Below are 25,829 nucleotides of genomic sequence, written 5' to 3'. Positions count from 1 at the left end.
ATTTGTTTTAATTGAAAGCTATTTGAATGAGGTCTCATATGCCTTTCTGTGATGTATAACAAGTGAAGCTTGCTGAATGAAACATTATACATATAGAATGGAAAGGGTTATCTTCATATTTAATTTTTTTTCTTGACCTAAAACCCCTTTGTCTCTATCATTTAGAGACTACCACCTAGAATAAATGCATCATGGATAATAATATACACGCTTCTGAATGTTATGGTTGAGTTTTTAACAATGGTATATGGGGTGTCAGCAGATTTCCCTTCCACTCTTCAGCCCAGGTCAACCCTGCTTAGCGGGAATGCTCCAATGTGGGCTCCTGTTTCCTCTGGCACCTGCTGCTTCTCAGCTCCTGCCTCACACATCCGTGTCTCCCTCAGTTTAGGCCCTCCCTGAGGTTGCACTTAAGTGGTATTCCATGACCAGCAACTCCCATCATTTCATAAAAAGGATTTTTATTTTATTTTCCACAGCTCAGTTATCACCATTTCCACAGCACTTGATACTGCCTCATCTCAAGTCATTGACATTTGTTCACATTCACAATGCCCAATTGAGGTTCATCTCAAACCTTGCTGAATAAAGTTCATTACACTTTAATGCCACCTTATCCCTCTTCCGGCAGCTACCAGTTGTCCTGCTGATCAAAAGTTCATTCCAACATACAGTTTTACTTTCCTGCTCCCTTAATGCTCTGGGTTACTCGCTGCCACAGATTCTTTCCCAGCTGCCTCAATTCTCTCCTTCCAATTTTAATCAGTTGAGGAAATGCAGCAGCCAGTAAACCCCTCACCTTAGCACCGGCAGCCTGGGCAAATGCAGACACCTCCATACTCTCCTTCTTACTCCCTTCTGCCTCCTCCATTTTATCCCATTCCATCTCTTCCTCCTCCTCCACCCAGGGCTCCCTCAGCTGCTCCTTATCACCCTGATTGGAAACCATCTCCCAATCCTGCCCCTCTCCCTCCACTTCCTGTGAGTCCTGTATTGGGTCAGGTGCATTGTGGGGATGGTAATCTCTAGCCTTACTCCTCATTCTAATCAATCTCTTACCCACCAGGGGGCGAGCTTCCCGCCTATAAGGGACATGTGCCTGCCTCTTTAGCTCCTTCCTGGGCTTCTCTTGCTTTCCTTGAGGTCGTCCTCTCAGCAACCCCTTACAGGGGGGACATGGTTCTGTTATCAGAGATGGTATTTTATATAGATTTCCTTCATGACTGTTCCTTTTTTTTTGGGGGGGGGGGGCTTTTTAAAATTAGAATCTGGTTTGTACTGCCTATTACAAAGATGGGGTGTGGGATTCATGGGAATGGGCTGCGGTCACTGGATTTGCCTCATAGGGGTTAGCAGGAAAGATGAGGAGGGTTACATTCTGGGCTTATTAGGGGTGGGGCCAGTAGTCTACTTCGGCTCTGGATATGAGAGATGGAAGGGTGGGGAGGCTTTTTCTAGATACCCTGTCTCAGGCTCTTGTTTTCTTTAATGTTCCACTGTACTTGAATATACACTACTTCAGGCTTGCAGGTGTCTTATATTTATATATTTTTATGGTAATTGGAAACAAAATGGGAGCTGGGCAGACTTCTACGGGGCTTCGATGTTAGCTTCACAACTTAGTTCAAGAACTGTACTGGGCACACTTCTACAGTCTGTGCCCTGAGAAAGGCAAGGACAAAGCAAACTCGGGTATACATATAAAGTATCACATACCATGTAAAATGAGTTTATCTTGTTGGGCAGATTGGATGGACTGTACAGGTCTTTATCTGCCATCATTTACTATCCAGCTCATTTTCGAAAGTGATCGCCGACCATCTTCCAACACAAATCGGGAGATGGCCGGCGATCTCCTGAACCCGGCCAAATCGGTATAATCGAAAGCCGATTTTGGTTGGGTTCAACTGCTTTCCGTCGCAGAACCGGCAAAATATCAAGGGGGCGTGTCAGTAGGGTAGTGAAGACGGGATGGGGGCGTGCTCACGAGATGGCTGGCTTCGCCCAATAATGAAAAAAAAAATCCAGGCTTGTAGAGCATTTGGCCGGCTGTACTTGGTCCCTTTTTTTCACGCCCAAGCTTCAAAAAGGAGCCCCAACTGACCAAATGACCACCGGAGGGAATCAGGGATGACCTCCCTTTACTCTCCCAGTGGTCACCAACTCCCTCCCACCCCCCAAAAAATTAAAAAACATTTTTTCGCCAGCCTCTATGCCAGCCTGAAATGTCATACCCAGCTCCATGACAGCAGTATGCAGGTCCCTGGAGCAGTTTTTAGTGGGTGCAGTGCACTTCAGACAGGTGGACCCAGGCCCATCCCCCCCTACCTGTTACACTTGTGGTGGTAAATGGGAGCCCTCCAAAACCCCCCAAAACCCACTGTACCCACATGTAGGTCCCCCCCCCTTCACCCATAAGGGCTATGGTAAAGGTTGTAGAGTTGTGGGGAGTGGGGTTTAGGGGGGATTTGGGGGGCTCAGCACCCAAGGTAAGGGAGCTATGCACCAGGGAGCTCTTTTTTTAATTTTTAGAAGTGCCCCCTAGGGTGCCTGGTTGGTGTCCTGGCATGTCAGGGGGACCAGTGCACTACAAATGCTGGCTCCTCCCACGACCAAATGCCTTGGATTTGGCCAGGTTTGAGATCGCCGGCATTATTTTCCCTTATGGCCGAAAACCGATGCCGGCCATCTCCAACCCGGTGAACTCTGACATTTGGTCAGGCCCAACTGTATTAGCGAAAAAAAAAAAGATGGCTGGCCATCTTTTTCGAAAATACGGTTGGCTCCGCCCACTTACGGCGCCAGCCCCGGAGGTGGCCGGCCAGCTATTTGGCCGGCGCCATTCGATTATGCCCCTCCATGTAACTATGTATTGTAGGCATTTTTCTGTTTCTGGAGTTAACGTGGGATTTGAACCTGGGTCCCTTAGTTTACAGTTCATTGCACTAACCACTAGGCTACTCCTGTAATCTGTTTCCTGTTTTGTTAAGAATGCTTATAATACCTGATATTCCCTTCTGGTTTCTTTTTCAGAGGAGAGGGAGGGGAATAGCAACCACTGGGGGATTAAGGAGGTGTCATGCCTTAATCCCTCCAGTAGCCATCTGCTCAATCAGAACACCTTTCTGTAATCTGGACATTCCTGAAACAGGTCTAAATAAGGATTACCTTCTTTTTAGACACTGACATTTTTCCCCTTTGGTAATCGCTGTTGGATGTCCAGATTAAAGGCTCTCCCTAGTTCTGCCTAGAACAACCCCCCTTGATATTTGGACATACTGCAGTGTTAGACATTTTAATTCTGCCTTTGCAAAATCAGGATTTGGACTTTTCAATCACATGGATGCACATTTTGGCCTTTTGAGATGTGCATGTGCCTCAAAAATGAGCTACTTGATTTTGTTTTTCTGGAATTTGAAAGATGTTCTCTATAATTTTATTATGCATTACCTTCATTCATGTCTATAACTAAATGTAAACTTTGAAATCTCACTAAAAAAGAAAAAAAATAAGAGAGCAGTCCAACCTGTTGTGAACGGAGGGGAAGATCATAAACTTTTATTGTATGTGGATGCTGCACTCATGTTTGTGGAAAAGATGCTCTTCCACTCCTGCTGGATGAATTAAACATATTTGGTAGACATTCTGGCTTCAAAATTAATGCTGAAAAATATGGAAGTTCTCATGTAACACTACAATGACAGAGTTAGGGATACCATTTTCTTTCCAATTAGCTCATCAAGGATTTTGTTACTTAGAAGTTAAACTTTCGCGGAGGATGGAAGACTTATACAGAATTAACTATCTAGATAGTGTATAAAGAGATTTGGATAATTGGAGTAAGCTAACACTGACATGGTGGGCAGGGGGAAGCATGGAGTCTATTCTTTGTGGATCACATTAATTCATGAGAGAAATGGTTAGGAGACTCTCTTGGGGAGGACTTTTCGAAAATGGTCCACTTGTATTCTCATAGGTGCTCAGCAGTTACAGCGTATAGACAGATGCAGTATCCATTAATGAACTGACACTACTGGACACTAGTTAAACATGTGCAGGTAGCAGGCAATGCTCTGGGTGGGGGGGGGGGGGGGGGAGCCTGTTGGAGGAACTGTGGAGGTAGGGGAGATTATGAGCACATATGATGGTCCTGTCCTAAAGTGCAAGGTTTTTGGGGGGGAGGTGTGGGATGGGATTTATAGGTGTATTGGAGAAGCTCACCAGGGATATGTCTTTTAGGTATGACAGAGGATTGTATGTTGCCAACTGACCTGGAAAAATGACATTGACCCTGTTGCTAGCTACTAAGATGGCTTTTGCCAGAAATTGGAAATCTACACAGGCCCCCACGATTAACTCCTGGGAAACCACATGTGCCGAAATGAAAAATATGAGAAAATTCATGTGGCTTGAAAGGCACAACAGTCTGTTGCCAACAGGGAGAGGAGGGGGTAGGTATAGAAAAATCATGGGCCTCCATACCCCTATAACATCATTAAAATATCCTATGTTTACTTGTGGTTCTTGTGGTAACTGTTCTGTTAGCCGTTACTGTTATTTTCAGCTCCCTTAAGGGTGTTGACATGCAGATTAGAATCGGTGTTTGTATAAGAATGTTTAGGAGGGGACAGAGGAGTTTCGGATGAGGGGTGGGTGGTATAGAAGGGTTAAGTTTGTGTACTCTAGTACTTCTAGTTTCCCTGTAAGGTTACAAAATTGTTTGATATTATCACAATTGTATTATGAAGGCTCCCTATCCTTCCAAATAATTGTGTAGTATGTATAGGTCCCTTACCTCTTGCCTCATTCTTCAGAATCATTATTGTGACCATCTGCAGTTATGCTGGCTCAATATCTTGTTTCCAAAATTATCACCTTGCAGGATTCTGTATGTCCTTTTCAACCTCTCCATTACCCTTTTCTCAGCCGACTATGTTCACAGGTTCAGCCAGGTGGGATTCATTTGAACCACTTACTTTATCTTCCATCACTCAATTAGTCAAGCATCTGAAGCCTTCTGCTTGCAAGTTAAATCCATTACCTTCCTCACGGCTTTCCTGTTCTACCTGTACTTAATCTCAGTCTCTCTGCTGGTGAATTTCCTGGTCTTTGGGAAAAAGCTCTTGTACGTCCTATTTTGAAACAATCTACCCTAACTGTCCTAATTATCGTCCTATTTCTAATTTCTGTTTTCTGTCAAAAATTTTGGAGAAAGTAGTGTTTCTTCAGCTATCTGAGGCTGCTGCAATTTCTATAGTACTGAAACAGTTCTGGCTAGTTGATAACAACCCTTGTGCATTAGTCATTTGCTTAGATCTTTCAGCTGCCTTTGACTTAATCGACCATGCTCTTCTCTTGACTCATCTTCAGTCTATATGCCTTTCTGGAACAGTGTTAAAATGGTTTGCCTCATTTCTCTCTACTCGTTCCTTTAAGGTCATGTTGTATTCCTCTACCTCTGCTTCTCATTCTTTTTCCTGTGGTGTCCCACAGGGATCTATCCTCTCCCCACCTTCCTGTTCAATTTGTTTCTTAGGGCAAGATGCATCAACCAAACGTAATAGAATCTAAAACGTAAAAGTGCTTACCGAATTTGAAAAAACAAAGAATGCACTAAAAACACACCTCAGAAATGTTTGGTACGGTATTCAAAAGTCGGATGCATGAAAGTTTCGCTAATCTGGTGCAATCCCCCGTAGCGGAGTAGGAAACGCATGCGCACAGAAAGCACACGTTATCGGCATTAATCCACAATCTCTCTCTTTTGGGAATTTCTGCCACATCGGTACAATCGTTTCACTACCTAGGAATCTTGACTTCCATCTTTCTTTTGCTACCCATGTCTCTTTGCTTTGGTCAGGTTATTTTGTACTGTGACAACTATGTTCTGTTAGGAAATTTTTGGATCATGATTCATTTCATTCCTTAGTCTTATCTTTACTGGTTACAAAAATAGATATTGTAATATTGTCTTTGCAGGATTACTGAGGTTCTCCAAGCTCACTGAAAGCATTGTTTTTCACCAATCACTTTAACAGGTTGAAGACCACAATATTCTATATCCCCACCAATCTGGCTTCCAGCTACAACACAGTACCAAGACAAGTCTGGCCTCATTTTTAAATGAAATTCACTCTGCCTTCGACTATGGCGATGCTGCTTTAGCTATCTCATTAGATCTAACAGTGGCCATTGACTTTTAGTGGATCACACAATACTTTTAATCTACATTTACATCCATTAGAATCACAGAAGCGGTACTTAACTGGTTTGCCTTGGTAAAAATATGTTTCTGGGTCCTTAGACAATTTCGTTCAGTGGAACCATTTCTGGACAAATTGTCTCAGAAAACTATGTGCTAATTGCATCACAACTGGATTATTGTAATATTTACTCTGGTTTATTGCAATATTCACTTAAACATCTCCAGGCTGCACAGAACACAGCCATGAGATTCCACTCACCCTAATCATTGTGACCATGTTATTCCTCTCCTATTTAAATATCTTTGGTTGCTCATTCCTTATCTTATCCAATTTAAACTCCTCACTATGACACATAAGATACTGAATAATGGAACCATCTGGCCTTGGTTATCACATTGCATATGTCACTAAGGGCCCTTAGGGCATTACATGATGGCCATCTCTTTAGATCTTCTATGCAGACTGCTCACCAAGACTCCATTTGACATTGTGCTTTCTTTTGCACTGCCCTCTCTTACTGAATACTCTACCACTGGTTCTCCACATGCCCTCTTTCACTAAATTTAAAATGGCCCTGTAAACCTATCTTTATGAACAATCTCTACTGATGACAGATAATGAAGTGTGTTGTTGCTTACTCCCCTCTGTCTCTTCTGTTCTCCTCTTCTATCCTATGTGAACATGACATTCCTTTCCTAGTCCTTCATAGTCCAAGAACCTGATGGAGAGGAGGAGCTCTGGATAAGATTCTTTTAAGGACTGAACAAAGACTGATTTTTAGATTTCAGACTGTTGCGTCACACGACTTGAATCAAGAATTGGCCTTATCAGCTTTCTTATGATTTCCTAAAAAGTGTGAGTACCTGTTTTATTTATTATGAGGCTCATTTTCAAAGCACTTAGCCTCCCAAAGTTCCATAGAAACCTATGGAACTTAGCCTCCCAAAGTGCTTTGAAAATATGCCTCTATCCTGCTTATAATCGAACGAGAAAAACGCCCAAGTTCCGACCTAAATCGGGAGATGGACGTTTATCTCACAAAAACGAATAAAGCGGTATAATCGAAAGCCGATTTTTGGACGTTTTCAACTGCACTCCGTCGCGGATGCGGACAAAGGTTATGGGGGCGTGTCAGAGGTGTGGCGAAGGCGGAACTGGGGCGTGGTTATCTGCCGAACAAAGATGAGCGCATTTCACTGATAATGGGAAAAAAGTATGCGTTTTTAGCTAGAATTTAGGACACTTTTCCTGGACCCTGTTTTTTCACGAATAAGGCCCCAAAAAGTGCCCTAAATGACCAGATGACCACTGGAGGGAATCGGGGATGACCTCCCCTGACTCCCCCAGTGGTCACTAACTCCCTCCCACCACAAAAAAATGATGTTTCACACATTTTTATTTTCACCCTCAAATGTCATACCCAGCTCCCTGGCAGCAGTATGCAGGTCACTGGAGGAGTTGTTAGGGGGTGCAGTGGACTTCAGGCAGGTGGACCCAGGCCCATCCCCCCTACCTGTTACAATTGTGCTGCTTAATGCTTATTAGTCGTCCAACCCCCCCAAACCCACTGTACCCACATGTAGGTGCCCCCCTTCACCCCTTAGGGCTATAGTAATGGTGTAGACTTGTGGGCAGTGGGTTTTGAGGGGGATTTGGGGGGCACAACACACAAGGGAAGGGTGCTATGCACCTGGGAGCTCTTTTACCTGTTTTTTTGGTTTTGTAAAAGTGCCCCCTAGGGTGCCCGGTTGATGTCCTGGCATGTGAGGGGGACCAGTGCACTACGAATCCTGGCCCCTCCCACGAATAAATGTCTTGGATTTATTCGTTTTTGAGCTGGGCGCTTTCATTTTCTATTATCGCTGAATAACAAAAACGCCCAGCTCACACATTGTTGAATAAAACATGGGCGTCTATTTTTTCCCAAAATACGGTTCGGTCCGCCCCTTCACGGACCCTTTCTCGGAGATAAACGCCCATGGAGATAGGTGTTTTCGTTCAATTATGCCCCTCCTTGTCTCCTTAGTTGTTTTTATTTATTAAGTATATTTATTTACTTGGTTTGCTTTTTATTCTGTTCTTATGGTACTTTTTAAAAATTGTTTTTATATATCAGAGGATTGGTTTCCCCTCCCCCACTTTTTTTAAGCTTGTTCTTTTTTTTTTGTTTGTTTTTTTGCATGCAGCCAGAGTTTTTCTGAGTCATTTGATGCACCAATGATGTCACATTGGGTAAAAGTTGACCCCTATATCATGTGAGCCTTTTCATTCACTCTGCCAGATTCACCACAAATTGCTATTGCTGTGTCTCAAGACAGGAGGTATGTAAGGCAAGGTTACTATGCTAAAAATAAGCATGCGCTAAATGCTAGAGACGCCCCGCTCCCTATGTGATTAATAAGATTTAAAGTTGCTAGTTTTTTTTTAGTGTAAATATAAAGATATATGTATATACTTTGCTTTTCATAAGTTTTTGTAGTAAGAAAAAGTTCACATGGTATAAGCATCTATGCTGCTACTGCTTTTTAAAGGCGCCATTACCTTTGGCTGCTTGTTTTCTCTAACAAGAATCAATGTTGCTGCTGGTTTTAAAGATATGGTTGACTCTGGCTGTTTGCTCTTTTTGGGGTCCTTTTACTAAGGTCTGCTGAAAAATGGCCTGTGCTGGTGTACGCATGTGTATTGGACGTGTGCAGGTCCATTTTTCAGCGCACCTGCAAAAATACCTGTTTTTTTTTCTTTGCCGAAAATGGACGTGCGGCAAAATAAAAATCAGCGGTAAGGTCACATGAGTTAACCGGGTGGTAATTGTCAGCGCAGTTACACTGCCAGTTACTGCCTGGTTAGCACCATGTGGTAGAAAATACAAATTATTTTCTACCACACGTATTGGATGCATGTAGAAATTAGAATCACCACTAGGGGCATGTGGTAGCTGGGTGGTAGTTCCAATTTGGTGCACGTTGTATGCGCATAGGCGCCTACGCGTCTTAGTAAAAGGGCCCCTATATGTACTGTTGAAATATCCAAGCTTTAAATTATTTAATGACAATAGCTGGTGAGAGTTTCCTTTATATATATTATTTTGCTACATATTCTTAGCAATTATATTTTTTGGTTTCAGCTGTTTTAGTCCAGTAGTAGGTGCAATTGTTTGCACTGCACCACTGGAGTATGTATTAATGTTTTATTTTACCTTTATTTTTGGCTTACATTAATGTTTCATATGGATGATTTTTTTAGAAATACATGTTTTTAGCATATGGTTTACATTTTATTTGTATAATACTTTGGTTTTATGATTTGTACTCGTATGTATGTGTGTATATATAGAGAGAGATATAGATAAATGTCTTTTGCAGTGGTATATCAAGTCCCTGATGCAGCCCTTTAGGAGGGCGAAACACAGCCGTATTGAGCTTATGACTGTTTTAAACTTTTGTGGTGAATAAATGTTTTTATGAAAGATTTTTTGGAGATTTGCTTCTTTTTTTTATCTTGTGCAGGATTTTTCAAGTCCCCTGCCTACCTGTTTTCTTGGATCTTTATTGCCATAGTACTTACATGCTGTAGATTTGGTTGCAGAGGGTTGTTGTGCTGTTGCCTCTTGCTATAGCTGATGTTTATCTGTTGCATTAACATTGTCAGTCTGCCAGTCCTTTCTATAGTTCTCAGATGCAATTTAGTGACTTCTGCAGCATGACATGTTTCAGCGGCTATATTCCAAGTCAGATCATGTTCTCTTAAGAGACATTGATATGTGCAGTTAGTGGCAATGCCAAGAACTACTTTATCCCAGATATGTTCATCTTTCAGTGGGCCATACTCACCTATTGCTGCTTTCTCTCTCAAACATGTCAGTGGATTCACCCTCCCCTTGTTTGCAGCTGCAAAACATTGCATCTTTCACGTATTATCTTTCTTCTTAGGTTTCAAATAGTCTTTTAATGCATCCAAGATAACTTTGGTATCTTTCCTCTGTTCCTCTGTGAGGGTCAAATTGTGCTTATAAACATTGTAGCATTCAGCACACATCACCCTCCATAGCATAGCTGCCTGCACTTCTCATGTAAGCCTGTTGCTGGAGCATACTCTTCAAAGTCTGCTCTGAAAGTTTTCCAATTATCACTTAAATCACCACTAACCTTCATGCTTTCCCAACCTAAGCCTACCCTCAGCAGCACCTCCTCTGAATGTGGATCAAAACACATGCATTTTGGAACAGCACATGAACTGTTATCCGCATACAGGGTAGACAATTTTGCAAAAGCCTGTTTAGTAGGGTAAAAAGCAATGTGGCCAGGTAACCGACATTTGAAAATCAGTGTTATATACTAGAACCTGGGATGGAATGCCGCCATGATGCCACAATGCTTTTTGTTCTTCTAAATCAAAGGAAGAGCATGTGCTACCTTAGGCCGATCAATATCGCGGCATGCCTTGCTGTGCACTCACTGTTCTGCAACCCACTATATTCTTGAAACTCTCTCCATTTTAGGCAGAAAAACAGTGCATGTTCAAAAAATTCTGGCACCATGTTTCAGAGTTAAAAATAAAGACACACTAAATGTATCTGTACACAGGCACCATTCTGTATTTTAACTAAAGTTGAGAGAACACAACAAACAAAAAGTGGGAAAACAGATATAACAATAAGCAGGGCTTTTTTTGAGGGATACTTGGCGGTACTGAGTACCGGCACTTTTTCCATTGTCTACTAAAATTGACCCATGATAGGGTTACCATATGGCTCCAGAAAAAGGAGGACGGATTGAGCCAGCCAGGTTTTACTTCCATTGCTTTCAATGGAAGTAATTGAGCCAGCCGGGTTTTACTTCCATTGCTTTCAATGGAAAGCAATGGAAGTAAAACCCGGCTGGCTCAATCCATCCTCCTTTTTCTGGAGCAATATGGTAACCCTACCCATGGACCCAAGTTTTAATGAAACAGCTCAGGCTCTACACACCAATTCTGCCTTGTCATAGATTCTGTGACTGGTTGCAGGGGGCCTGGCTTTTGTAGGGTGGGTCCCTCACTGATCACCCCACCCCTGAAGGGTGGCCTAGCATTTGAGTACCGGCACCTTTTTTGCTAGAAAAAACTCACTGACAATAAGCCTCTAGGTGGCATTAACATAAATTTAAGATATGTAACACCTGCCCCCTCCTGTCCCTGCTGGCAACAGACTGTTCCTAGAGGGAAGGATAAGAGGGGCTAGAGCTAACACAGCAGGAAAATCTTTCCCTTCCTGTTCTTTCTGCCTCCATTCCTAACTACTACGTTTTGACTCTAGATGCTCCAGTCTCTATCGTAGAGTAAGGGCTCTTCTTTGCACTGCAGTGTCAGCTTCAGTCATATCCATCACCTTCCATCCTTCAACGCTAGGAAGGTAGGGTTGGATTAAAAGGCAGAGTGGATCTTCTCCAAGTTCAACCCCTCCCCTCTTGTTACCTTTATGCTGCCTGGAAGGGCTGTTCACCAGGGCACTGTCCAATAAAGATAGGGCAAGAGCCTCATGAGATCAGGCATAGCTATGTTCCTGGTTGCCACCACCAAAGTATACCAATAACTTTCCCAATACTGGTTGAGAAGTACTGAAATGGGGGACATGATATGAAGTTGCAAGGATGTAGACCCGGGAGCAGGATCAGGAAGTATTTATGGAACATATGGTGGATTCCTAGAATATCTTACTGGAGGAGCTGATGGAGAGAAAAATATTGATGGAATTTAAAAAGGAATGGGATATACACAGAGGATCCTTAAATATGCAGAGGATGGAAACCAAGCATTGAGTAATTTAGCTGAAAACAGTGAAATGAATTTATGTAGTTTTTAACACTGGGGTTGTGTGTGTGTGGGATGGTGGTGGGGGGAGGGAGGGGTGGTATAAATTGCATGGAGTTCCAGTTAAAACCCTAAACAATGGTTTGAGGGAGAGAGGGGCTTCTCTGAACCAAGAAGGCATATATTTGTAAAGAAAAAAAAGTCTCCTTGGTATGCATTGATTTACTCTAAGTTTATAATTACAGTTTTAAAGGTAGTGCTCTTGGTAATTTACATGTTAGCTTTTTTACCAAGTAATACAAGATAATGCTTCTCATTAAAAAAACAAGTGAATTTTAATTTGATATTCATGGTTAAATTGCCAAGGGAGCGACAGCTTTAGGAAGCCTCCACCTTCCAATAAAATGTGCTGTACTGTGTAGCAGTTGCAAAAATAGCTTGATAGTGGTTTACAGATTTTTGTCCTCATGAAAAGTTGAAATGCAGGTGTTTTCCTTTTTTCTATATGAGGTTTCAGGAAGGTCATAGAAGCGTTAAATCAGCCCAGATTCCCGTTAGCTGCTAATCATATAGAAGAAGAAAGTAGGAGCTAAATACTGAGTTAAAGTCAGCAGGCACCTGTTTTCACCATCCCGATTTGTTTTTCTTTTCACAGCATTTTACACCTCTTAAATTAATTTGTGGCTGACCCTCTCACCACCCAGCTGCCAGTGAACACATTCCAGCTGGTGTTATTAAGGGCTTAGCATCGCCCAGATACTAAGCCAAGAAAATGAGCAGGATTGAAGGGAAGCCTGGTGTCCCAGCACTCTCACTAACTAATCTCATTACACCAATGTAACCTGATTCTCAGGACCTGAAATGAAGTAGGCATATTTCAAATACCACCAGCAAGTTTTTCCCATCCTACTTTTGGTTTAGGATTTTAAGGGACTTTAAGAAACAAAATGTACCATTCAGTGACTCTGCAGTGCTTTCCATGCTTATCTTTATTTCAGTTTCTTTCTTCAATATAAAGTTCTTAACAGTATTTGCAGAATAGTGTGAAGAGCAGTTAAAAAATGTTGGATCCTTTAAGAGCTCAATTAACAGATCAGGAAAGTTGCAGGTTTGGAGAAAACAGAATATTTTTAATGAAGTCCCCAGATGAGATACAGCCCTATAGTGAACACCGGACCTGATTTATTAAGCTTTCTCCTCACAGAAACAGAGGGCTGGATTCAGTAAATGGTGCCCCCCAAAAATCAACCCCAGAGCTATTCTATAAAGAGTGCTTTTGGATGAGCACTCTGTAGAATACTGTTGGTTGCCAGATTCTGTGCCCAACTTTGGGTGCGAGGACTTACTGCAACTGAAAGCAGGTATAAATCTAGATGCGGTAGTTGGGCATATATCCGTGGTATTTTATAATACTGCGTGCAATTTTATGGAACACCCCTGACCTGCTCATGTCCCTTCTGTGGGATTGTCCCCTTTGCAGTTGCTCATGGGTACACTTAGGTGGTATCCTATAACTGGCCACGTAAGCGTATTTTCACACCCATCTGCCATTTGAACCTTGTTTTGGTGCCTTGCATCCATTGGAATGCGTTGCTGTGCTGAAATTTGGGCACGGAATTGACGTCTATCATTAGGCACTGTTTATAAAATGTCCTCAAGAGAGGGTAAATTTATAAAAGGTCACCTATTTTTGAAGTCCAACTAAATGCCTGTTTTGAGGTTATTTTATAGACACAATTGCATCTGAAGTGCACCCACCTTTTTTTTTTAGCCCTCCTCATAACTAAGTGTAAATGTACGTGCATGGGTACGTTGATAAACTACTTGTAGACTTCATGGCTCCAACTGTGCTTTACCCAAATTATGCTCTCAGATATGCCTACACATGACTCTTGTATATGTACACTTTTGCATGTGTAATCTGTGGAGTAATTTTATAAGAAGCCTTTCCTGTGTGTAAACCAGGGTTTATGATCTGTTATATTGGAGAGACTTAGTAGTACAGAGGGGCATTTTAGAAAGGATGTCCAACTCAAAACAATGGACATCCGTCTCGCATGTACATAAGAGTAGCCATACTTAGTCAGACCAATGGTCCATCTAACCTAGTATCATGTTTTCCAAACAGTGGCCAAACCAGGTCACAAGTACCTAGCAGAAACCCAAATTGTGGCAACACGCCATACTACACTCCATTCCACTGTTTTACCCAGCACTGACATCGGGCGTACCAGTCTGTAATTTCCCGGATCATCCCTGGAACCCTTTTAAAAAAATCAGTGTTACATTGGCCACCCTTCAATCTTCTGGTACTATGGACAATTTTAATGACAGGTTACATATTATTTATTTATTTATTATGTACTAGCCACCCACAATTTGGAGTGATAAAAGACCAAGGCCATTACCAAATACAGATATAATTAATTGTTTCTCATGGGAGAACAGCTCTGCTATACATAAGTATTGTCTGAAACTTTCTCTCCAAAGTAATGCTCTGATACAGCTGCTTATATATCTTTTCTTTAAACAATGCTTAACATAGCTTCAGCAAGTTATCTTCCTCAGAGATCATCTTGTTTTCTTTTCTCACCATCTGTTTCCCCTCTGTTGCTAAACCACATTTTTTTGTCTATTCATAATTACTCCTTTCTCATGCCTGCTTGCACACAAGAATGTCTTATCAGATCATGAGTTCTGGTTCACATGCTTATCAGTTTTTGGCCCTGTTCCATGGTGCATAACCTGTGCTCATTATTTACATCTGCTCATGCTCAGTATGCTACTCTTCGCTTTGTTTTTTATGTTTTCCAAGTGCTCCCCACAAGTTGTATGTATGAAAGCCATTGGGAGAGGAACAGAGAGAAGGGAAAGATTGGAATGAGGATGGCAGATGAAGATTTGTGTAACCCGAGCACACAAACAACTCCCTTCCTGAAAATAACCAAAGCAGCAGAGGGCCTAACTTTTGCTGCGTGTAACTTTCACTGCACCGCATACTGCACTTTCTACTTGCCAGCTAAAGGTGCTGCTAACCCAGGCATTGCTAGGTCCTGGGCTGCTGTCTGGAGACTGGGAATTCAGATACAGTTCTGCCTCTGAAGAGTTAAAGCTTCTAAAAACCCTCCTCTTTAAAGTTATCTGCAGAAGGTGCATCCTGTCTCTGGGGCTGAAGCGTGCAATCACAGCAGATCCAGCGCAACTATGGAAAAACAAAAACAGAAGGAAAAAAAACAGTCCTTTTCCAACTCTTCCTACATCTTGGGCCCCTTCATCAGACAGTAGATCTTCCTTCCTCCCACTACTGACAGCTCCTGACCTCCCATTAAAGTGCTCTCATACAAGGTAAACATTCCTTTCTATGCATCCCTCGGAATGCATATTTACATAGTAACCATCTACTTGTAATAAATTTGCATTTCATTATTGTTGTCAGCTACCATGAACAGAAAACAGCCCACAGAACCCCCTTTTGCATCTCCCTCTGCATAATGTGCTTGCTAAACCAGCAGGAACCGGAAAGCATATTGCTGGCCCGGTAGGCTTTGTGCATCAGGCCCTTAATTCCTTAATGTACGTTTTGATAAAAACTTTAAAAGAAAAAAATGCCAAAGAGTTAAATCTTTCTGGTGTCAGTAAAACCCATACAATCTTTTGTTTCTGATGTTGAGGTGCAGTGCTGGGTCAGACTAATGGTACAAAGTACAAAGACCATTAAATGAAATTACATGGAAATACTTTCAAAACAAATAGGAGGAAATATTTTTCACTCAAAGAATAATTAAGCTCTGGAACTTGCTGCCGGAAGAAATGATAACAGCGGTTAGTGTTTCTGGGTTTAAAAAAAGGTTTGAACAAGTTTCTGGAGAAAATGTCCATAGTCTGCTATTGAGCCAGACATGGGGGAAGTCACTGCTTGCCCTGGGATTGGTAGCATGGAATGTTGCTCCTATTTGGGTTTCTGCCAGGTACTTGTGGCCTGGATTGGCCACTGTTGGAAGCAAGATCTTGGACTAGATGGATCATTGATCTGACCCAGTATGGCTATTCTTATGATCTTATGAATATGTTTGTTTATTGAGGTTTTCTCTACCACCCTTCTCAGAAATTGTTACAAAGCAGTGTACAGACTAACTAGTAGGTAAGGGAAAGAACACCATCATTCATGACAGAAAAGAAGAAGAAAGAAGGGGTGTTGGGACGGAACTTGTTAGAGGGGTAAAGGGAAAAAAGAATGCTGATTGAGCTCCCTAGAACACTATCCGCCTTATTTTCAAAAGTGAAAGACGCCCATATTTCGACCCAAATCGGAGATGGGCGTCTTTCTCCCATGAGTGCCCAAATCGGTATAATAGAAAGCCAATTTTGGGCATCTTCAACTGCAATCTGTCGCGGAAACAGCCAAAGTTTATGGGGGCGTGTTGGAGGCGGGACTGGGGCGTGTTTATCGGCCGAGGAGAGATGGGCGTCCTCGGCCGATAATCGAAAAAAGAAAGGCGTTTTTAGCGCAAATTTGGGTCACTTTTTGGACCCTTTTTTTTCACGAACAAGTCCCAAAAAAGTGCCCTAAATGACCAGATGACCACTGGAGGGAATCGGGGATGACCAGCCCTGACTCCCCCAGTGGTCACTAACCCTCTCCCACCCAAAAAAAACAACTTTAAAACCTTTTTTTTCCAACTTGTATGCCAGCCTCAAATATCATACCCAGCTCCATGACAGCAGTATGTAGATCCCTGGAGCAGTTGTTAGTGGGTGCAGTGGGCTTCAGGCACCCTCCCTACCTGTTACACTTGTGGTGGTAAATGGGAACGCTCCAAACCGCCCCCAAAACCCTCTGTACCCACATCTAGGTGCCCCCTTTCAGCCATAAGTGCTATGGTAATGGTGTAGAGTTGGGGCCAGTGGGTTTTGGGGGGGATTTGGGGGGCTCAGCACCCAAGGGAAGGGAGCTATGAACTTCAGAGGTAGTTAACTTTATTTTTAATTGTTACAAGTGCCCCGTAGGGTGCCCGGTTGGTGTCCTGGCATGTGAGGGGGACCAGTGCACTACGAATCCTGGCCCCTCCCATGACCCAATGCCTTGGATTTGTTTGTTTTTGAGCTGAGCGCCTTCGGTTTCCTTTGTCGCTGACAAACGATACCACCCAGCTCAAATCCACACAAATCCGATGCATTTGGCTGGCACAAGTATTATCGGAAAAAAGATGGACGCCCATTTTTTTTTTCGAAAATATGGTTTGTCCCGCCCCTTCATGTACCCGTTCTCGGACATAGATGCCCATGGATATGGGCGTTCGCATTCGATTATGCCCCTCGCACGAGTCCCACATGCATTTATCAGTATCCTGTCTGTTCTTGGAAATACCTGTCAGATCCTAAGAGGAGATCCATTTCCCTTTACTCTCTCCCAGAATTCAGAAATCCCTGAATTTATCTGGATAATAATGTTTAATGTTCTCCAGAGACCTATCCAAATCTTTTTTTTTTTTTTTAATCCAGTTGCACTTCTGCTCTTTACTACATCATCTGGCAACAAGCACACAGCTCAATTGTCTTTTAATTGAAAAAAATATTTCTTTAATTACATTTTAAATCTGCTATCAGTTAGTTGAATGGAGTGTTCCCTACTCCTAATGCTATCTGATATAGTAAATAACTGTTCCCTGTAATGTTTCCACCCTAGTCATTATTTTTTAAACCTCTATTATGACCTCAGCTGTCTCTTCTCCAAGTTGAAGAGCCTCATCTGCTTTGCTTTTTGTCATAAGACATTTAATCCATCCTCATAGTCATTTTGGCTGCTCTTCTTTGTAACTTTTCTAGTTCCCCATATATATATATATATATATATATATATATATATATATATATATATATATATATATATATATATATATATATGCGTAACTTAATTGGCTTAAGCTAATCAGCATTGATAGCAGCACTTAACAAGCAATAATGAGCACTATCTGGCAATAATTAGAATTTATACGTGCAACTTGCTAAGGGCCCTGTTTACTAAGCAGCGTTATAGGTGTGTTAATGTGTTTAACATGCGTTAACCATGCATACGTGTTAACCATGCATGTGCCTAATATTCCTATAGGCACCTACATGGTTAGCACGCATGCTAAGTATAGGCACGCTAAAAACACTAACGCACCTTAGTAAACAAAGTCCTGAGTGTATTCTGTAATGAACTGTGCCTAAATTCTAATGCACATGGTTCAAAAGGGACATGGCTATGGGTGGGGAAATAAGTGTTTTGTGGGTGTTCCAAAATTTACACGCGTAGTTATAGAATATGGCCCAGTGCGTGTAAATCTACGTGCAGAGATTTATGTCATGTTTTTGTTGGTGTAGATGGATCCACGTAGTTTTAGGCACTGGGATATCAATTAAGCATATTCCATATACTGCACCTAAATCTAGGCACCGCTTATAGAATCTGGCCCTTAGCGTGTAATCCAGTGGCCAACTTTGAGCAAGAGGACTTAACACCAACTGAATCCTGGTGCACAGCTCCCAAATTCTATAACACGGCGCGTAATTCTTTGGCATACCCCTGGCCTGCTCATGCCCCTTCCATAGCCATGCCCCCTTTTGGGTTGCACACGGGATGATTTGGGTACAGATTCAAGTTAGAGCCAATTAATATCAATAACATTGTTAATGGCTTATTAACTAATGTTTATTAACTAATGTATTTGCACATAGATCTCAGGATTGTGTGTAATTTTGGGTGCCCAAATTTGGGCATCACTTATAGAATCCTTGGGTTAGCACGCATGCTCAAGGATGCCTACTTTGCAAATAGTGCACACAGGAGAGTGAGTATTTTTTTTTATCAGTAAATAAAACATTAATTTTCATGTTTTTCTTCTTATTTTCATTTAAAGACATACAACAACATGAGAGATGTGGTTGACATTTTTCATATTGTTGCAAACAAATGCCCATTTCTAGTGATTACATCATGTGTCCATACAGAGGTACAGTATTAGGATATTCCCTTCCAGAGAGTTGCTAACATTCTAATTACTTCTTGACTGCTGCTGCACAGCAAGCTGAAAATTGTGATGTATTGTCTATAACGCCTCTAAGATCCTTTTCCTGAGTGGAAGCTCTTAATGTGAAGCCCAGTGTTACGTGTATACAGTTTTTCTCTATGGGCCTATTAATCACAACTTAGATTATAAACCCATTTAGGCAGTGAAATAACTTGTGTACCTGACACTAACTCGCCTTGCACTCAGATTTGGAAAGGTCAAGTAGTTACACAGTTTTTTTGCTAAAATGTTACTGAAATGTAGAGTAGTCATGTAGAGGAAAGAGTCACTGCAGATCTGAGTGGTTAAAATTGATAACATTCTTGTTAATTTTATGAGATCACAACAAAATGAGTGAAAGTATGGGAACTTGCATGCCCAGCTTCCCAGGATAGTAGAGAACTATAGATAAAGAAAAGAAAAGCTAACTTGGATAGGGAGTGCTTTTCCACCAGCGGTCAAGCCTTTAGGACTGGCAGCTAGGATATCTCCTTCACAAAATGGACTGGAATAACTGGGCAGACTGCATGAACCAGTTGATCTTTTTTTGTTGTCATCTACTATGTTGTTGTAAACTACACTTTACAGAGAAAGTTTCATTCGGTGGCCTCTGACCTACTACAGTCAAGTTACGATTTTTTACATTTCCTACAACTTGTCCAAAATATATACCCTATTGAATCTTTTCCAGCCAGATGTCTCAGGGGCCCTTTTACTAAGGTGCACTGAAAAATGGCCTTTGCTAGTTATAGGCGTGTGTTTTGGGTATGCACAGATCCATTTTCAGTGCGCCTGTAAAAAATGCCTTTTTAAAAATTTTGCCGCAAATGGACATGTGGCGTGTCCATTTTGGGTCTGAGACCTTACCGCCACCCATTTGACTTAGTGGTAAGGTCTCATGCGGTAACCAGGTGGTAATGATCTACGCGTGCCAAATGCCGATTACCGCCTGTTTTTCGTCTGCACATAAAAAATGAAATTACCGCCCTGGCCACATGGTAGCTGGGCAGTAACTTCAAATGACATGCGTTGGGCGTGCATAGGCGCCTATGTGGTTTAGTGAAAGGGCCCCCTAGTGTTTTGTAGTCTCCTAGACCAAAGTATAGGAAACATTTCCACTATCTCCATGATTTATGCTAGTTTTTGATCAAAAGTTGCAACTAAATTTTGTTGTAGACAGCTTGGTCAGCTGCATGGGACATATTGTGAAGAAGGGGATAAGGGAACAGAGAGGGGGGGGGTTACGGGTGGAGGAGATAAGGCCCAAAGGAGGGGACAACCCAGATTCTTAGCTCAGGGAGTTCCACATGACAGGAGAAAGCATAGATCATTTTCCCCAGAGGGCTGGAGGCAGGGTAAAAACTGCGATTCCCAGTAGCCCTTGAGGACATCTTACAACAGAATCAAAGACTTCCTATCCCAGCAGCCCCCAGTGGAGCCCAAGGGAAAAGCAGGTAAAGGTGAAACCCAAGACACGGTCGGGGGGCCAGGAATGGAGGGGGAGCCTCTAAGCAGAACTGATCAGGGGTAGGAGGATCAGCTGGAGAATGGGTGGGGCGAGGAGCCCATGGAATGGAAAGGGGAAGAAAAGGAGAAGGAAGTGAGGCAAGAGGGGCCGATGGATATTACAGCATTGGCAAGATCCAAAGGTGGAAAGTTCAAACAGGAGGTAATTGCTTGGTGCGGGGTCTTGGTAAAAAAAGGAAGGCAGTGGGTATCGTGGAGGAGCCAGGAAGTGACTGGGTCAAGTGGGAGGAAGCCAGGAGGTAGTGCACAGGAAGCTAAAAGCCCTTGGACAGAGAACAGAGGGAGAAAGAGGAGATGCTCTAGTGTATGCTTTGACTGAGAACATCTGAATGTTGTGAATGGGCTGAAGTAAGCCCTGTTTTCTAACAGTTTGAACTTTGCTGGTGGTCTGGCTGGAGCCAAACCTTATATGTAGAGTATAACTGAAGCTCTGGAACTCTTTGCCAGAGGATGTGGTAAAAGTGGTTTGCAACTGCTTGCCCTGGGATTTGTAGTATGGAGTTTTGCCATGATATAAGTTTCTGCCAGGTACTTTTTTGGAACTTTTACATAGGTGTCCTGTTATGAAGCTTCCCTTGCATGACTATGCAATATTTTGAGTTTTACTAATGTTGCCAAGCTATAATAAGGTTGCAGCTGTGACCATTTGACTCACATTCGTCCAGTGTCAGATTGCGACTATTTGTCCTTGGAAGAGAGCAGGGGGTGGAAAGGATGAGCTGAAGTGTGGGCTAATTAAGTCTATAAGGAGCATTTGAGTAGTGAGCTAGGCAATAGGTCCTAAGATTATACATACATGAAATGTACCAGGCACTGAAACCCTCTCCAAACACCAAGACATTGATTAGCAGTCCCTTACTACCTCTTTGTCCTCTCGATATTTCCTCATCTCTACTACATCCTCTTCTCCTCTCTTTGATTTCCTGTGCTTCCAGCCTTGTTCTACCTGTTATACTGACTTTCCTTCATGAAGTTCATCTTTCTTTTCTTGAGGTCCTTCAGTTTTATGCTTCTGTTTCTTATTGTCTTTACATTTTCTCTGTGCATTGCATCTTATGCCAAGCTCTTCCCCTGTTTTTTCCTGTTCAGTTGTATCCTAATGCTTATTGCCGTTTTTCCTGCTTTACAAATCTCCCTGTCTATCATGGCATATTGTCACCAGCTCTGCTTGTTCTCTCTGGAGTGAGGCTCCTTTTCCTGTCAGTATTTGATAGAAATCATTGCTTCTAGAAATACCAGGGCATGCCAGTGGTACATAACCCCCTGAATTAAATAGAATGTGCTGTGTTGTACTGGCTAAATGCCAGCACACCTTGTCAGATTAAAATGATTGCATCTTTCTAAAGCACAGATCAGTTTTCTTTATGTGACTCTTGTGGTATGAAAATAAATCTATTGCTTTATCTCTCCTGAAAGAATTTGGTGTGAAGCATTCTTGACGCACACCTTTCTTTCTCTATCTCTCATTTTTCTACTTTCCTTTTCTTCCTGTCTTATACTGTTATTTTACTTACAATGGCCATAGATCAAATTCTGTATGATCCACTTTTTGTAAATCATGTATGCTATAGCACTCAAATTTCTAGCAGGTGAAGTGTTTTATGGAGAAGTATTTGAAAGAGGTCCAACTCATAAACCAATAATTTCTCTTTTATCATCTATTCATAATGGGATAAGACAAAAGAATGTATGCAATGAATAAGGTAATGCCTCATTACCCATCAATGTCTGCCAGAAATGAGGATAGACAGGAGTGTGCATGTAGGGTGCTCTTAATGCTTGCTCCATTTCGACAGAAACCAGATGGTATTTTTGCAGACACTTTCCTCCCACTCATTCTATGTATTTCTAGCTGATTTGGAACCAGTACTCTGGTCTGGTACCATGAGGCATTTTATTGATGATCCTATTTGGATTGCATCAGGACTCCTATCAGAATCCTACAATCATAGACCCTGAATCTAACCACTGCTTTTAACTCCTAAACCTAAACCTTCAACCGTCCCCTATCCCTGATATGTCCTGTCTGTCCTAACCCTTATCCCTTACTTGTCCTGTCTGTCGTAATTAGATTGTAAGCTCTATTGAGCAGGGACTGTCTCTCCATGTTCAAGTGTGAAGTGCTGCGTACGTCCGGTAGCGCTATAGAAATGATAAGTAGTAGTAGTAGTAGTTATTATCCTTAAGCAATAAGCACCAGCTCCCACCACCAGGGATTGTATACAGAACACTACTGCATGTCTAGCCAACGTATAATTAAATTCTGGAATTCGTTGCCAGAGAATGTGGTAAAGGCAGTTAGCTTAGCGGAGTTTAAAAAAGGTTTGGACGGCTTCCTAAAGGAAAAGTCCATAGACCATTATTAAATGGACTTGGGGAAAATCCACTATTTCTAGGATAAGCAGTATAGAATGTTTTGCACATTTTGGGGATCTTGCCAGGTATTTGTGACCTGGATTGGCCACTGTTGGAAACAGGATGCTGGGCTTGATGGACCTTTGGTCTTTCCCAGTATGGGAATACTTATGTGGACTTGGGGGGAGTTGAGGATCTGGCCCAGTGATTAACTAGCACTTCATCTGTTGTAGTTCACCAGAGGATTACCAGTGCTAGAAGTGGACCAGTATGGGCTGGAAGATGAGGAGATCCTGTGTGAGCTGGAAAAGTTAACATGACACTTGTCATCTGAACCACAAGTAGTCATTCTATGTTTAATACAGTCTTTCTTTACATAGAACAAATCTCCAAACCTTGACATCACAGCTTGGCTGGAATCACAGCTCTTCAGTGTTCAATGACAGCTCAGTGGTAGATTCTATACTGTGAGAGAGTTTTACAGCATACTCCCATTAAATGGTACTTGTATGTGCTCTTCTTCAATAAAAAGTTAGTCTTTCCTTTCTTTGTAAAATCAAATGCATTCTCAGACCTGAAAATCTTACCAAAACCCAGCTCAGTCTATATTCGACAAATTTGGGGTACTGTTTTACTAAATTGCATTTCATTCTGATCAGGTTTACAGATAGGGCTTCTATTAGGAACTCCTACTGAATCCTGACAGCATCAATAATTACTTTTCTCACCCCTTCCTCTGATGGTTTGTGTAACAGGTGTTTCAACATGAAGCAGGAAGAGTCACAGTGCAAGCCCACATCTCTGCTAATAAGTTCCTTAAAGAATGTGAGTCCCAGCATCAATCCTTGATTCTTTACCCAGAAGATAGATGCAAATAATCCTGAGAAGAAGATGCCTTCCACCATAGGTGTCCAGACAGCCTGCTATTTAACACACAACACTGTTTTAATTGTAACATAGTAACATAGTAAATGACGGCAGATAAAGACCTGTACGGTCTATCCAATTTGCCTAACAAGATAATCTCATTTTACATGGTATGCAATACTTTATATGTATACCCGAGTTTGATTTGCCTTTGCCATTCTCAGGGCACAGATCCGTAGAAGTTTGCCCAGCACTGCTCTTGCACTAAATGTTCTGAAGCTAACGTCGAAGCCCCTTAAAATTTACACTCCAGCCCATCCATATCTAGTCAGTCATGATCTGGGCACAGACCATAGAAGTCTGCTCAGCACTGGTTTTGCTCCCCAATTACTGGTATTGCCGCCCAATCTCTGCTAAGATTCCTTTGTGTTTATCCCATGTAAGTTTGAATTCCATTACCATTTTCATCTCCACCACCTGCTGTGGGAGGGCATTCCATGTATCCACCACCCTCTCTGTGAAAAAAAATACTTCCTGACATTACTCCTGAGTCTGCACTATTTTTATAATTTTTATAATTGCACTAAGAAATTCTTTGTCTCTTGGATCTTGAATGTAGATATCAATAAGAAAAGAAGGCTGTACATTTCAGACTGTATATTTTCCATAGCAATTTGGAAGCCATAGAAACAGTGAGCTACTGTTACTTGTACTTCCTTGCTAAATCACTCCGCCAGATTCTCATTTACAATGGTATTGCTCACTGCAAAAAATGCCAATACATGAGAAATAGTCTTTCATCAGGCTTCAGAGACTCCCAGTGCTTTAGAAAGGTCTAACTCCTTTCACATCCGGAAGGAAGCCTCAGCATTCTTGGATATCACGGTACTGGATGGGGAAAATTGTGAATTGGTGAAGATTATCTCTCATTTGTTGCTCATCCTTGAGAGTCGTGGGACTGAATTATTTCCTTTACTTGTCATTCCATGTTCTATTTTGTGGAAAGTAAGTTCTCCTTGTCAATCAGTTTATCAGCAAGGCAACACGGACATTGTTCTTCAACAAGAAGGAATAATGCATCAGGAGCATCTTCATGGATGGGACTGAGTCTTTCTAACTATGGAGAATTAGGGGTCCTTTTACTAAGGCACGCTAACAGATTTAGTGCACAGTAATGATTAGTACATATTAAGTGATAAGATGCCCACAGGGCTTTAAATAAAGTGTGGTGTTATTTAAAAATACCATCGTGGAAGCCCAGACTAGATGTATTCCACATATTTACAAAGGTAGAAAAAGAACGAACAGACAGTGTGGTTAAAAGGTGAGGTGAAATAGGCTATTAGAGCCATAAGAACATCCTTCAAAAAATAGAAATCTGATCCAAAAGAAGAAAATAAGAAGCAACATAAGCACTGTCAAAGCCAGATGCAAAGCACTGATAAAGAAGACTACAAGAGAATATGAAGAAAAACTTGCCACAGAGATGAAAACTCATAGTAACACTTTTTTCAGGTATATCAGTAGTAGGAATTTGTGGGACCACTAGATCAGGAGGGAGCAAAAGGAGCACTCAGGGAGGACAAGGCCATAGCAGAGACCCTGAATGAATTCTTTGCTTCAGTCTTTACAGAAGAAGATGTAAGAGATCTACCTACACTAGAAATGGTTTTCAGGGGTGACGATGTGGAGGAACTGAAAGAAATCGCGGTGAACTTGGAAGATGTGCTGAGCCAAATTGACAAGTTAAAGCATGATAAATCACCTAGACCAGATGTTATACACCACAGGGTATTGAAAGAACTTAAACGTGAAATTGCTGATCTGCTGCTAGTGATCTGTAACACGTAATTAAAATTGTCCATAGTACCTGAAGACTGGAGGGTGGCCAATGTGACGCCAATTATTTAAAAAGTTGCCAAGGGGTGATCTTGGAAATTACTGACTGGTAAGCCTGATTTCAGTGCCGGGCAAAACAGTGGAAACTATTATAAAGAATAAAATTCCAGAACACATAGACAAACATGGTTTAATG

General features: G+C 41.9%; 1 pseudogene; it reads right to left on the bottom strand.

The window, feature by feature from the left end:
* Positions 1-14,954: 14,954 nt before the first annotated feature.
* LOC115470624 overlaps positions 14,955-25,829 on the bottom strand; it is an 80,006-nt pseudogene continuing 69,131 nt past the window's right edge.

The sequence above is a fragment of the Microcaecilia unicolor genome, chromosome 1 (genome assembly GCF_901765095.1).
Source record: "Microcaecilia unicolor chromosome 1, aMicUni1.1, whole genome shotgun sequence".
Taxonomy (NCBI): domain Eukaryota; kingdom Metazoa; phylum Chordata; class Amphibia; order Gymnophiona; family Siphonopidae; genus Microcaecilia; species Microcaecilia unicolor.
The sequence above is the reverse complement of the archived record's forward strand: the minus strand, read 5'-3'. Positions and strand labels throughout refer to the sequence as shown.